The sequence below is a fragment of the Octodon degus genome, unplaced genomic scaffold (assembly GCF_000260255.1).
Source record: "Octodon degus isolate 3935 unplaced genomic scaffold, OctDeg1.0 scaffold00008, whole genome shotgun sequence".
Taxonomy (NCBI): domain Eukaryota; kingdom Metazoa; phylum Chordata; class Mammalia; order Rodentia; family Octodontidae; genus Octodon; species Octodon degus.
The window spans coordinates 11,416,363-11,426,283 of record NW_004524584.1 but is presented as its reverse complement, the minus strand read 5'-3'; the positions used below and the strand labels follow the sequence as shown (position 1 = coordinate 11,426,283).

General features: G+C 36.4%; 1 protein-coding gene across 1 annotated transcript in view; it reads left to right on the top strand.

The window, feature by feature from the left end:
• Positions 1–3,583: 3,583 nt before the first annotated feature.
• The window catches only part of Col6a6 (collagen type VI alpha 6 chain), a 119,842-nt gene continuing 113,504 nt past the window's right edge, over positions 3,584–9,921 (top strand). Inside the window, exon 1 of the mRNA XM_004625220.2 lies at positions 3,584–3,679. The gene's annotated coding sequence lies outside the window, so the exon portion shown is untranslated. The remainder of the gene's footprint in view (positions 3,680–9,921) is intronic.

Sequence of the window (9,921 nt, the reverse complement as noted above, 5' to 3'; positions counted from 1 at the left end):
GTCTTGTAGAATTCAGCTGAGATTTACAGGATTTAGAAAGACTGACTTGCAATAATGTTGGAGGCCTGGAGTTATTTGCCTCCCACACACATTCACAGTTTCCATCATTTTCCTGAGCTCCTCTATTGTTTACCTGCATCTGCTTTAATGTCTTTTGTTTTGATAGTCATTTCTTCTTAAATCTTAGTGATTATTTTTTCTATGGTCTTTTCCATTTGTTTTTTCATTTTTGCTGCTATAATTTCAGAGAGTTCCATTTGTTGGCCCCCAATTTCCTCTTTTTCTTTGTGCTCTGCACTTGTCCTGGATGAGCTGGGTGTTTGGGATTTTGCTTCCTCATCTTGTTATTTTCTATTTTCTACTTTGTTTTGTTTTCTGTGTTGATGCTTGGAGATTTCTTATGTTAGATAGCCTTATCACTGGTGGCAAGGCTCTCTTAGGAGGTGTATGTTTCTCCAGATGTCTGCTAGATGTAGGTGGTTCTTGGTCTTCATATCTATTGCAAGAATGTACCTTCCCAATATATTAAGTCTGAGGAATTAATATTTCAATTGGACTTAGGGCCCATTCCTTTGATCCTGGACTATGGTGAGCCTTACAATTGCAGTATTGTCATACAGCAGGGAAAAACTGGTTATAGAATATATGACATCCTGGTTAAGGCAGTTTAGTTGGCAATAACAACAGACTCAAGTACAGCCTGGCTACTGACAAACTGTGGTAACTAACTGTTACCCTGATACCCATAGCTATTGGAAGGTCTACAGAAATATAATATAATCCAGCTTATTCCAGGAACTTGTATGCCATGATTTTTCACTTAGTAGAGTGATTTTACCCTGTTGTGTGCATGAGGGGGCATTCAGGGGTATAGGGAGTAGGATGGAGACATGAATGAGGTTAAATATAGTAGGAGCAAGGTTAGTGGGCACAGGATGATTGATCATCTAGGTTTTTGGGTAATTGTAGGACACTGGAGGGAAGGATTGGAAGAAAAGGCCTAGGAATTTTGAAGTGAACCAGAAAGAGAAGAGATAATGTTTACTCACATTAAAGTATCATAAATCAAGTGAGATACTTAATGAAAGAAGGAAGACACGTATAAAAAAATATAAAGAAAGGTTAGAGATCCTCTGTTGGCTCATTTTGTTAATGTGGCATGTGATATTTCCATGCCTCTAGTTCTGTCTATCCATTGTGTGCTCCTTGGCTGGGGTCCTACTGTGTTGTCAGTCTCCCCACAGGTCTCTGGGCCCTGAGTCCCACCAGCAGAGGCAGGGAGGATTCAATCTCAGACTTCTCTTGCCAGTTGCACTATTCTGGGTCAGCGGAAAAAGGGAAGAGCTGAACTTACGTTCCTCTCACCAGCCACATGGTCCCACATTTTTCTATTATAGTATGAATGAGTTTTACATTTTTGCATTCTATGTTTAAATCTGTGATTCATTTTTAGTAAATTTTTCTGAAGGGATTCACTGACTATACTTGTATGGCTCTATTTCTGTGCTCTCTTGTCTGTTTTGCTGATTTTGCATCAATACTGTAATGCCCATTTACCACAGATTTATAGAAAGTCGTGGAGGCAGGTAGTGTCAGCCTTACTTCTTCTCCTGTATTGTGTTGGTAATTCTGTTTTGCTTTTTCATATATACTTTAGCATTACTTTGTCAATAGCCACAAAATAACCTGCTTTGATTTTATTGTGACACATGAGTCTTTAGAAAATGTTGAGAAGACCTGGTGTCTTGGCAATAGCTACTTTTCCTGTCTATGAACATGGAATGTTCCCATTTATTTAGCTCTGCTTTGGATTCTGTTATGAGAATTTTGTGGTTTTCCTTCTACAGATAATGGACTTATTTTGTTCTACTCTTACAATGAGAGAACTATTACTTTAAGCACTACTATTAAGGACTTCATGGAGGAACTAAAAAAAAAAATGGTGCAATGTTTTTTTTAATATCACATTCCAAATGTTCATTGCAGATAGATAGATAGATAGATAGATAGATAGATAGATAGATAGACAGATAGATAGGATGTTGTTTTTTTGTGTATTAACCTTACTTCCTGCAGTCTTGCTGTAGTTGTTTATTTTTATTTTATCTTTATTTATTTATTTATTTATTTATTGTATTTTAGGGATGGGTCTACAGGGTGTTTTGGGTCTCACTACTAGAGTAGTGATCTGCCTGTCTACAGCCTCCCAAGAGCTGGGATTACAGGTGCGCGCCACCACGCCCAGTCTCAATTGCCATCTCAGTGTGCCTGGGGGCGGGTCCAGCATGGCAGGCCTGGGGATGGAACCCCTGGCCCCAGAGCCTGCTTGCAGGCCCTTTAATCTGCTGAGCTATTTGGCCAGCCCTCTTCTAGTTGTTTATTAGTTCCAGTTCTTTTTGTTGTTGTCTCTTTCAGACATAGTCTTTCTATCTGTGAATGAAGACAGTTTTACTTTTTCTTCCCCATAGGCGTAATTTTTATTTTCTTCTCTAATCTTATTAGTGAAAATTTCCAATGTGATTTTGGAAGCAGTATTGAAAGTGAAAATTCTTGCCTTATTCTTGATATTAGTGGGAAATATTCTAGTTTCTGTTACAGTATGATATTACTTACTGTGGGTTTTTCCATGCTTTATCAAGTGGAGGTGACTCTCTCTACTCCTACTTAACTGAGTTTTATCATGAGTTCTGGATTTTTTAGAATCCTTTTCATGCCTCTATAGTTAGGCTTATATGACTCTTGTTTAGTTCATCGATAAAATGTATTACATTAAGGGCTGGGGAGTTAGCTCAGTGGCATAAGCACTTGCTGGTATTACATTAATTGCTTTTCAAATATTAAGCCAGTTTTACACATTTGTGATAAATTCCAACTGATTTTTGTTAAACATCTTTTTATACAATGTTGGCTATGGTTCTGAACAAAAATCTTTTATTCAGCATGTTTGCATCTATTTACATGAGATATACAAGTTTGTAGCTTTCTTATAATACCTTTGTGGGTTTGGTGTTAGGACAATGCTGGCTTCATAGGATGAGTTAGGATGTATTCCTTCTGCTTCCATCGCTGAAGGAGATTATAGAGAACTGATGTAGGATTCTTCTTAAATCTTTGGTAGTGCACACCAGTGAACACACTTAGGTCTAATGCTTTCTCTTTTGGAAGATGATTAATTATTGGTTTAATTTCTTCAGTTGATATAGCCCTGTTCACATTATCTATTTTTTCTTGTGTGAATATTGGCAGATTATGTCCTATGAGGAGGAGTTGGCCCGCTTTATCCGGATTGTCAAACTCATGGACACAGCATTGTTCTTAACATTACCTGACTAATCTTTGAGTGTCCATGTGATATGTAGTGAGCTATCATATTTAATTTCTGATACTAGTAATTTGTATCCTTTCTCTTCTCTTTCTTAGTTAATCTGGGTAGGGATATATAATTTTATTGACCTTTGGGGGGGGGAACTTGGTTCTGCTAATTTTTCCTTTGATTTCTTTTTATTTTTTGTTGAAATTATGCTTTAATATTATTGCTGCATTTTGAATTTAATTTGTTCTTTTTTTGTTTCTGAAGGGAGAAGCTTAGATGATTGATTTCATGTCTTTTGTTTTTGCCAATATATGCATCCCATGTGATGGATTTCTAAGCACTTTTCAGTGTATCCCACAAACTTTGGTAAGTTATTTACATTTTCATTGAATTCAAAACATTTTTTCCTTGAAATTTAATTTTTGATCCATGTGTTACTCAGAAGTACATTGTTCAGTCTCCGTGCATTTGGGGATTTGTTTGGCGATCTCTGTTATCAGTTTGTGGTTTAGTTTCATTGTCAGCCCAAGAGAAGATATTGTGTGATTTCCTTTAAAATAAGGTTGTACTGTTTGTTTGCTTGTTTGTTTGAGACAGGTTCTTACTATGTAGCCCAGGATGGCCTCAAACTCCTGGTGATCCTCCTACCATGGCCTCTCAAGTGCTGGGATTAGAGCTTGTGCCACCACACCCCACCAATTTTGAGTTTTATGAGCCAGAATGTGGCTTATCTTGGTGGCTGTCCCTTCTGGGTTTGAGAAGAATGTGTGTTCAGTGTTGATGGAAAAAGTAGTCTATAGATGTTTATTTTATACAGTTGATCGACACTGATGTTTAGTACAAATCTGTCCTTTATACACTTCTGATAGATGGGTGTTAAAGTCTGCAATTGTAATAGTGGATTCACTTTTGTCTCTGCCATTCTATTAGATTTTGCTCAATTAATTTTACACTTTTATGCATACACATGTTAACTATTATGTTTCCTTGGAGGACCACCATCGTGTAATTTTCCTCTCTATCCCTAAAAACTGTGCTTGCTTATAAAGTTTGCTGTGTCAAAATTAATATGGGCACTAATGTTAGCATGGTACGTCTTTGTTCCCCCATTTACTTTCAATCAAAATGTGTCTTTATAATTGAGGTGGCTTTTTTTTAGAGAACATGTATTGAGTCTTGAATTTGTTCCATTCTGACAGTCTCTTTTCATGGTTACCTTTAAACCATTCAGCATTACAGTCACATTAATTCTACCATATTTTTCACTCATTTCTATTGATGGTCCTTGCTCTTATTTTTGTCTTCTACTTTTTTTTTTTTTTTTGCCTTTTCTGATTTCACCTGAGCTTTTATGGCTGCCTTTCCCCTCTTTCTTAATATAATATACTTTTAAAAAATGTTATGGTTTCCCTAAATTTTATAATATACATTTACTACTAATCTAAATCCACTTTCAAGTATCACAAATAATGGAGACCTTATAATAAAACATGTAATTCTAATTCCTTCCTCTTTCCATTATAACAACATTATCATTACACACACACACACACACACACACACATGCACACACACACTTAAACATATTATTGCTATTATTTTCAACAAACTTTTATCTATAAAATCAGTTAAGAATAACAAAAATAAAGTTTTATTTTACCCTCAGTTATTCCTTTTTTAACACTCTTTAGTAAGATTTTATCTATATCATTTTCCTACTCTCAGAAAATGATCCCCATATAAGGCAGTTGGGGATAAACAGGCAGTGTGACATGCACTGATGAATTAGTAGTTTCAGTATCTTTCTCAAAGCTGAATCACTCCTGTGCACCACCTGTTCAGTTTCATTTAATCTATTTCTTGCTGTGTGCCTTTCGGTGATCAGGTATTGAGTTGTGTATGTTTTACTTATATTTTTGCATTAACTACTTATCATGTATATAGTTTAAAATGGGTTTTTTCTTAATGTGTAAGCTGCCTTTGTATTTTGTTGGTTATTTACTCTATTCTGCAGAGGGTTTTTAGCTTTAGCTTTTGTTTTTGAAGCCTGAGCTTTAGGTATCCAAAAATCATTGCCAAGCCCAAAGTCAAGCAGCTTATCTCTCTGGTTTTTTAAAGGGTTTTACTGATTTCAGATATTTTTATCCATTTTGAGGTGTTTTTGTGGTTGGTGGGAGATAGAGGTCCAGTTTCACTCCATTGCATGTGGGAATCTCATTTCCCTAGTACCATTTATTGAAAAGATGTCTTCTTAGTTCTCTTTCCTTTAAAGGATCATTTTGCAGAGTAAAGAATTTTCTCAATGCTATATAGTATTTTACTCCACACATTTCTTGCTCTCCTGGTTTCTGAGGAATTGGATGTAATTTTTGTCTTTATTTCTCTATAGATGAAGGTTTTCCTAGGTTTTTTTGGGGATTTTTAATTTATCTTTCATTTTTCTAAAATTTGAAAAATGGTGTGCCTGTATGTAGTGTTTTGACATTTATTCTCTTTGATTCTCTCTTGCATTAATTTTGGAGAAAATTCTTGTTCATTATTATTTCAAAATTTTTCTCTTGTCCTATTTCTTCTGTTAGTATTCTCATTATATTTGTTAATACTTTTGTAGTTCTCCTGCAGTTCTTGGATATTTTGCTCTGATTTTGCAGTTTTGGTTCTTCTTGTTTTTTAGTTTTGGAGATTTCTGTTGAGATGGCCTCAAACTCAGAAATTCTTTCTTCAGCTGTGCCCAATCTACTACTAAACCCATCAAAGGCATTCTTGAGTTCTGTTATAAAGGGTTTTTTTTTTTTAAGTCTCTTGCATTTTCCTTTGGTTCTTTAATGAAATTTATGTGTTTCTGTTTACATTGCCTACTTTGCAGACCATCTACTTTGTCCATTAGAGCCCTTAGAATATTAATGATTGTTGTCTTCAGTTACTGGTCTAGAAATTCCAAACTACCTGCCATATCTGAATCTAGTTTTGATGCTTAATATGCCTCTTGAAGTTGTTCATTTTGCCCTTTTGGTATGTCTTGTAATGTACTGTACATCTGGTTATGACATCCTGGGTGAAAGGAATTGCTGTAAATAGGCCTTTATTGATAAGGTGGTAAGGCGTAGAGGGAGGCAGACTGCGCTGGAGTCCTGTGATTAGATCTCACTCTTTTAATAGGTCTGTGCTTCTGCACTGTGAGCTTAACTTCTGTTTCTTCACCCTACCCTTGCCTTTGGTGAGACTGGATAGCTAGAGTGGGCAGAGAGTGGGTATTCACCTTTTCCTGTTAAACAGGAGCTAGGACAGCATATTTCCTTTCCCATGGTTGAGTAAGCTCTAGTAAAAGCTCACCTGGCAGGCTCTGCTTAATTTCTCCTGAGCTTAGGCCTTGCTAAGAAGAGCAAAATGTTGTGTTGATCAAAGATTTGTCTCTTCAGAGATTAATTTTCTTTATTTTACCCATAATTTTTCAGTTTTCTGATTTCAGCTCTGATGTTTAGTATTTTAGTATCTCTGTATTTCTTTGGGATTTATCCCATTTTCCTAGTTACTACATTGGGCAGTTAATTTCAAGGGATTTGCATTGTTGAAGTTTTAGCTCCCTGTACTTCCTGTAGTTGAGCCCTAAGGGATTCTAGAAGACTCTTGGACCCAGAAAGATAAATGGTCAGGACTTCCTCTTTCCCTAGCTGATGCTGACCCCAGCCCAGAGTGGGCCACCCGTGGTGCTCTGAGGGGCAGTGATAGTTCTCTTGATGATAACTGCTAGGTTGAACTATAGTGCTACCTGGGAGTTAGAATACAATCCTTAGAAGTTTAGATTAGAACCATAGTGAAACAGTTGTCCTTCATCACACAAAAGTGCAGGATGGAGTAGAACTTCCATCATGAGACTCTGTGTCCTGTGCTCTTTCTCTTCAGCCAAGAGCCTCTTCAACACAGCAAAGTGTTCACTTTACAAAGTGGCAAGGTCACCTTCAAGGCCTTGTTTAGATATGATCAGCTCATGGAACTGGTTTTTTATTGCAGAAAATGCACTAGAGGGAAATACAACATGAACAGCAAAAACTTTGCAACTTGCTCACTCGGGGAGCCCGTATTTTGTTTTCTTCCCATCACTGATTGAATATTTTTTGTGCATGCTGTGTGCCAAAGATTGAACCTGCAGCATGGTAACATGAACTGGAATCTGGCTTCAAATATTTTGCTTTGTACCTTTTCACTTATGAGTAGAGTGATTTGAGGAAGGAAAACAGTGAAAATATCAAGGACTAAATAAGCAAATAGCCCTTTATCAACACTATGGAAAAAACTTAGTGTTATTTATTACAGTAAAACAGCTGATATTTTTGTTTCTAAAGAAAAATAAAATTAATATTTAAAAATGATGTACAGTACCCTGCACGCCTGGTGAAAAAAGTAACATTTAACTTCGCTAAAGTCTCTCTGTGTCCCATCTGGGCTTGCACATCTTTTTTTTTTTCAAACATGACCTGATTTATGAATTGGCTTGCATAGGGCAGAATTTTCCCTGAAACCTCTGGTTCTCTAGAGCCTCAAGAGAGGGGTTACACAAGTTCTAAGCATTCTGTGTCCAAAGCCAAGGCCTGAGTCACTGTTTTGCTTTTGCCGCTTAGTTTAAGAGAGAAATATATTACCTTCTTAACAAAAAAGTTGAAGAAATATAGATATTTTGAAAGGATTTCATAGCGTATAACTTAAGCCAGACAGCATTATCTTCAGATTGTTTGATTCACAATGGATTGAAATGCAATTCACATCAGAGAGACCATCCCTTTGTTTTATAATAAGGGACAATCAGTCTCACTGTCACATTAAGTGTACTATGAATTTACATGCTATGTTGATTATTTTAAATATTTCCTTCATATGTATTCAAGTCATTAGATATTTTTACAATTTTAGTATGCAAATCCTGGTTATATTTGGTAGAACAACATATAGACTATAGGGACTTTATCCATGTTTTGATATAGTAAAACTGGACCCATTCTCCCTGCTTCCCAAACTTGAACTTGCAAGTTGAGCCCCACAAATTGTCCCACAGATACTCCACCCATATACATGCAAGGTGGAACATAAGAGGACCTCAAACAAGCTCTTCACTGGGCTTCAGCATTGTGTAGTCTCTGGCACACCATCTTTGGGATTCCGTTTAAAAACTGCAAGACAATTACTACAGAAGATGCTGACCTGAAGAAACCAACTTGTCATGGACCAGTGGCACTGGCCATTAGCATGGGGTAATTTCCAAATGCCACATGCTGCTTTAGGGCTAATGTGGCCTTACCTAATCCTTGCTTCTGTATCCAGTACCTTCCTTTCTTGACTGCTGTAATTTTTTTTCTTTTTTCTTTTTTTTTTTTTTTTTTTTTGTGGTGGAACCAGCGATTGAACTCAGGCCCTTGCGCTTGCCAGGCAAGCTCTTATTCCATTGAACCATCTCCCTGGCCCTGACTGCTGTAAATTTTGACATTGACTTTATGGATTCAGCCCCAAACATTTTCTCTTGTATTTCTCAGAACTTCAGAACTTTTGAAGTTATAAGAAATGACTTTAATTTATAAGGCTCACACCAGTAATATAAACAGAAAGAAAATGGTATAAAGCAATGGGTTTGAAAAGCAAAAATAAAAAGATATATAAACAAGAACCAACATCTCCAGTACTCAGGAAAACAACATAAAATGAAGAAATTCAGACACACTTTGTGTTTATAACGTCAAGTTTGGGATGCAGGCTGAGTTTTAAATGACAGATTTAGGAGTCAAACAGATATGTGTTCTAGTTTCAGTGTGTCACATTTTACCAGTGTGACCTTGCCCCAGTTACTTTTCCCTTAGGAATCTGTTTCATTACCTACAAAATAAAAATTATCCTATCTCTACTGTGGTTATCATCAATATCAAACAGAAGAACCAATGTAAAGTTGTTAGAACAGGACCTGACACATGGTGAAGGTTCAATGAAAGGAAGAATTTATCATTGCTATACCCATTCATAAAATTGTACAGATGGTGTGACATAGTGTTCACTTGGGGCAATTCACTCTGGGACTATCTCTAAAATGAAAGGGCTAAAATAAAAATAACCTCTCAAGATTTCCCTTCCAGCTCACTTATTGCCACTTAAATTGGACTGAAAATTTGACATAACTTCAAAAGTGTGTGTGGTCTGACTTTTTATAAGATACTACAGTAGAGGCCCAAATTGCACAATATCAGGACAATGGAATAGGTGAAGAATAGGGATACAATTTTATATGTCAAACGTTCAGTCTTAGAATAGGTAAAATGGTAAGTGCTAGAAAGTGGAAGAGCCAGAAAAAAATGCTGTAAATAAGAATTGGGTAGCAATAATGGAAGACACGGGAGAAGATGGTTGCTTTTTTTTTTTTTCAGGGTCTCACTATGCAGCTTGAACTCACAGTGATCCTCCTGTTTTCAGCCTCCCCAGCTCTGGGATTACAGGCTCATGCCACCATGACCAGATTCAGTGCTTGCTTATTAATGGATCAATCCATCTTTTCTTAGATGATTGAATATGATTAAAAAATGAATAAACTCTGTGTGCTTCATGACAATCTTTATTTTCATCATCATTAA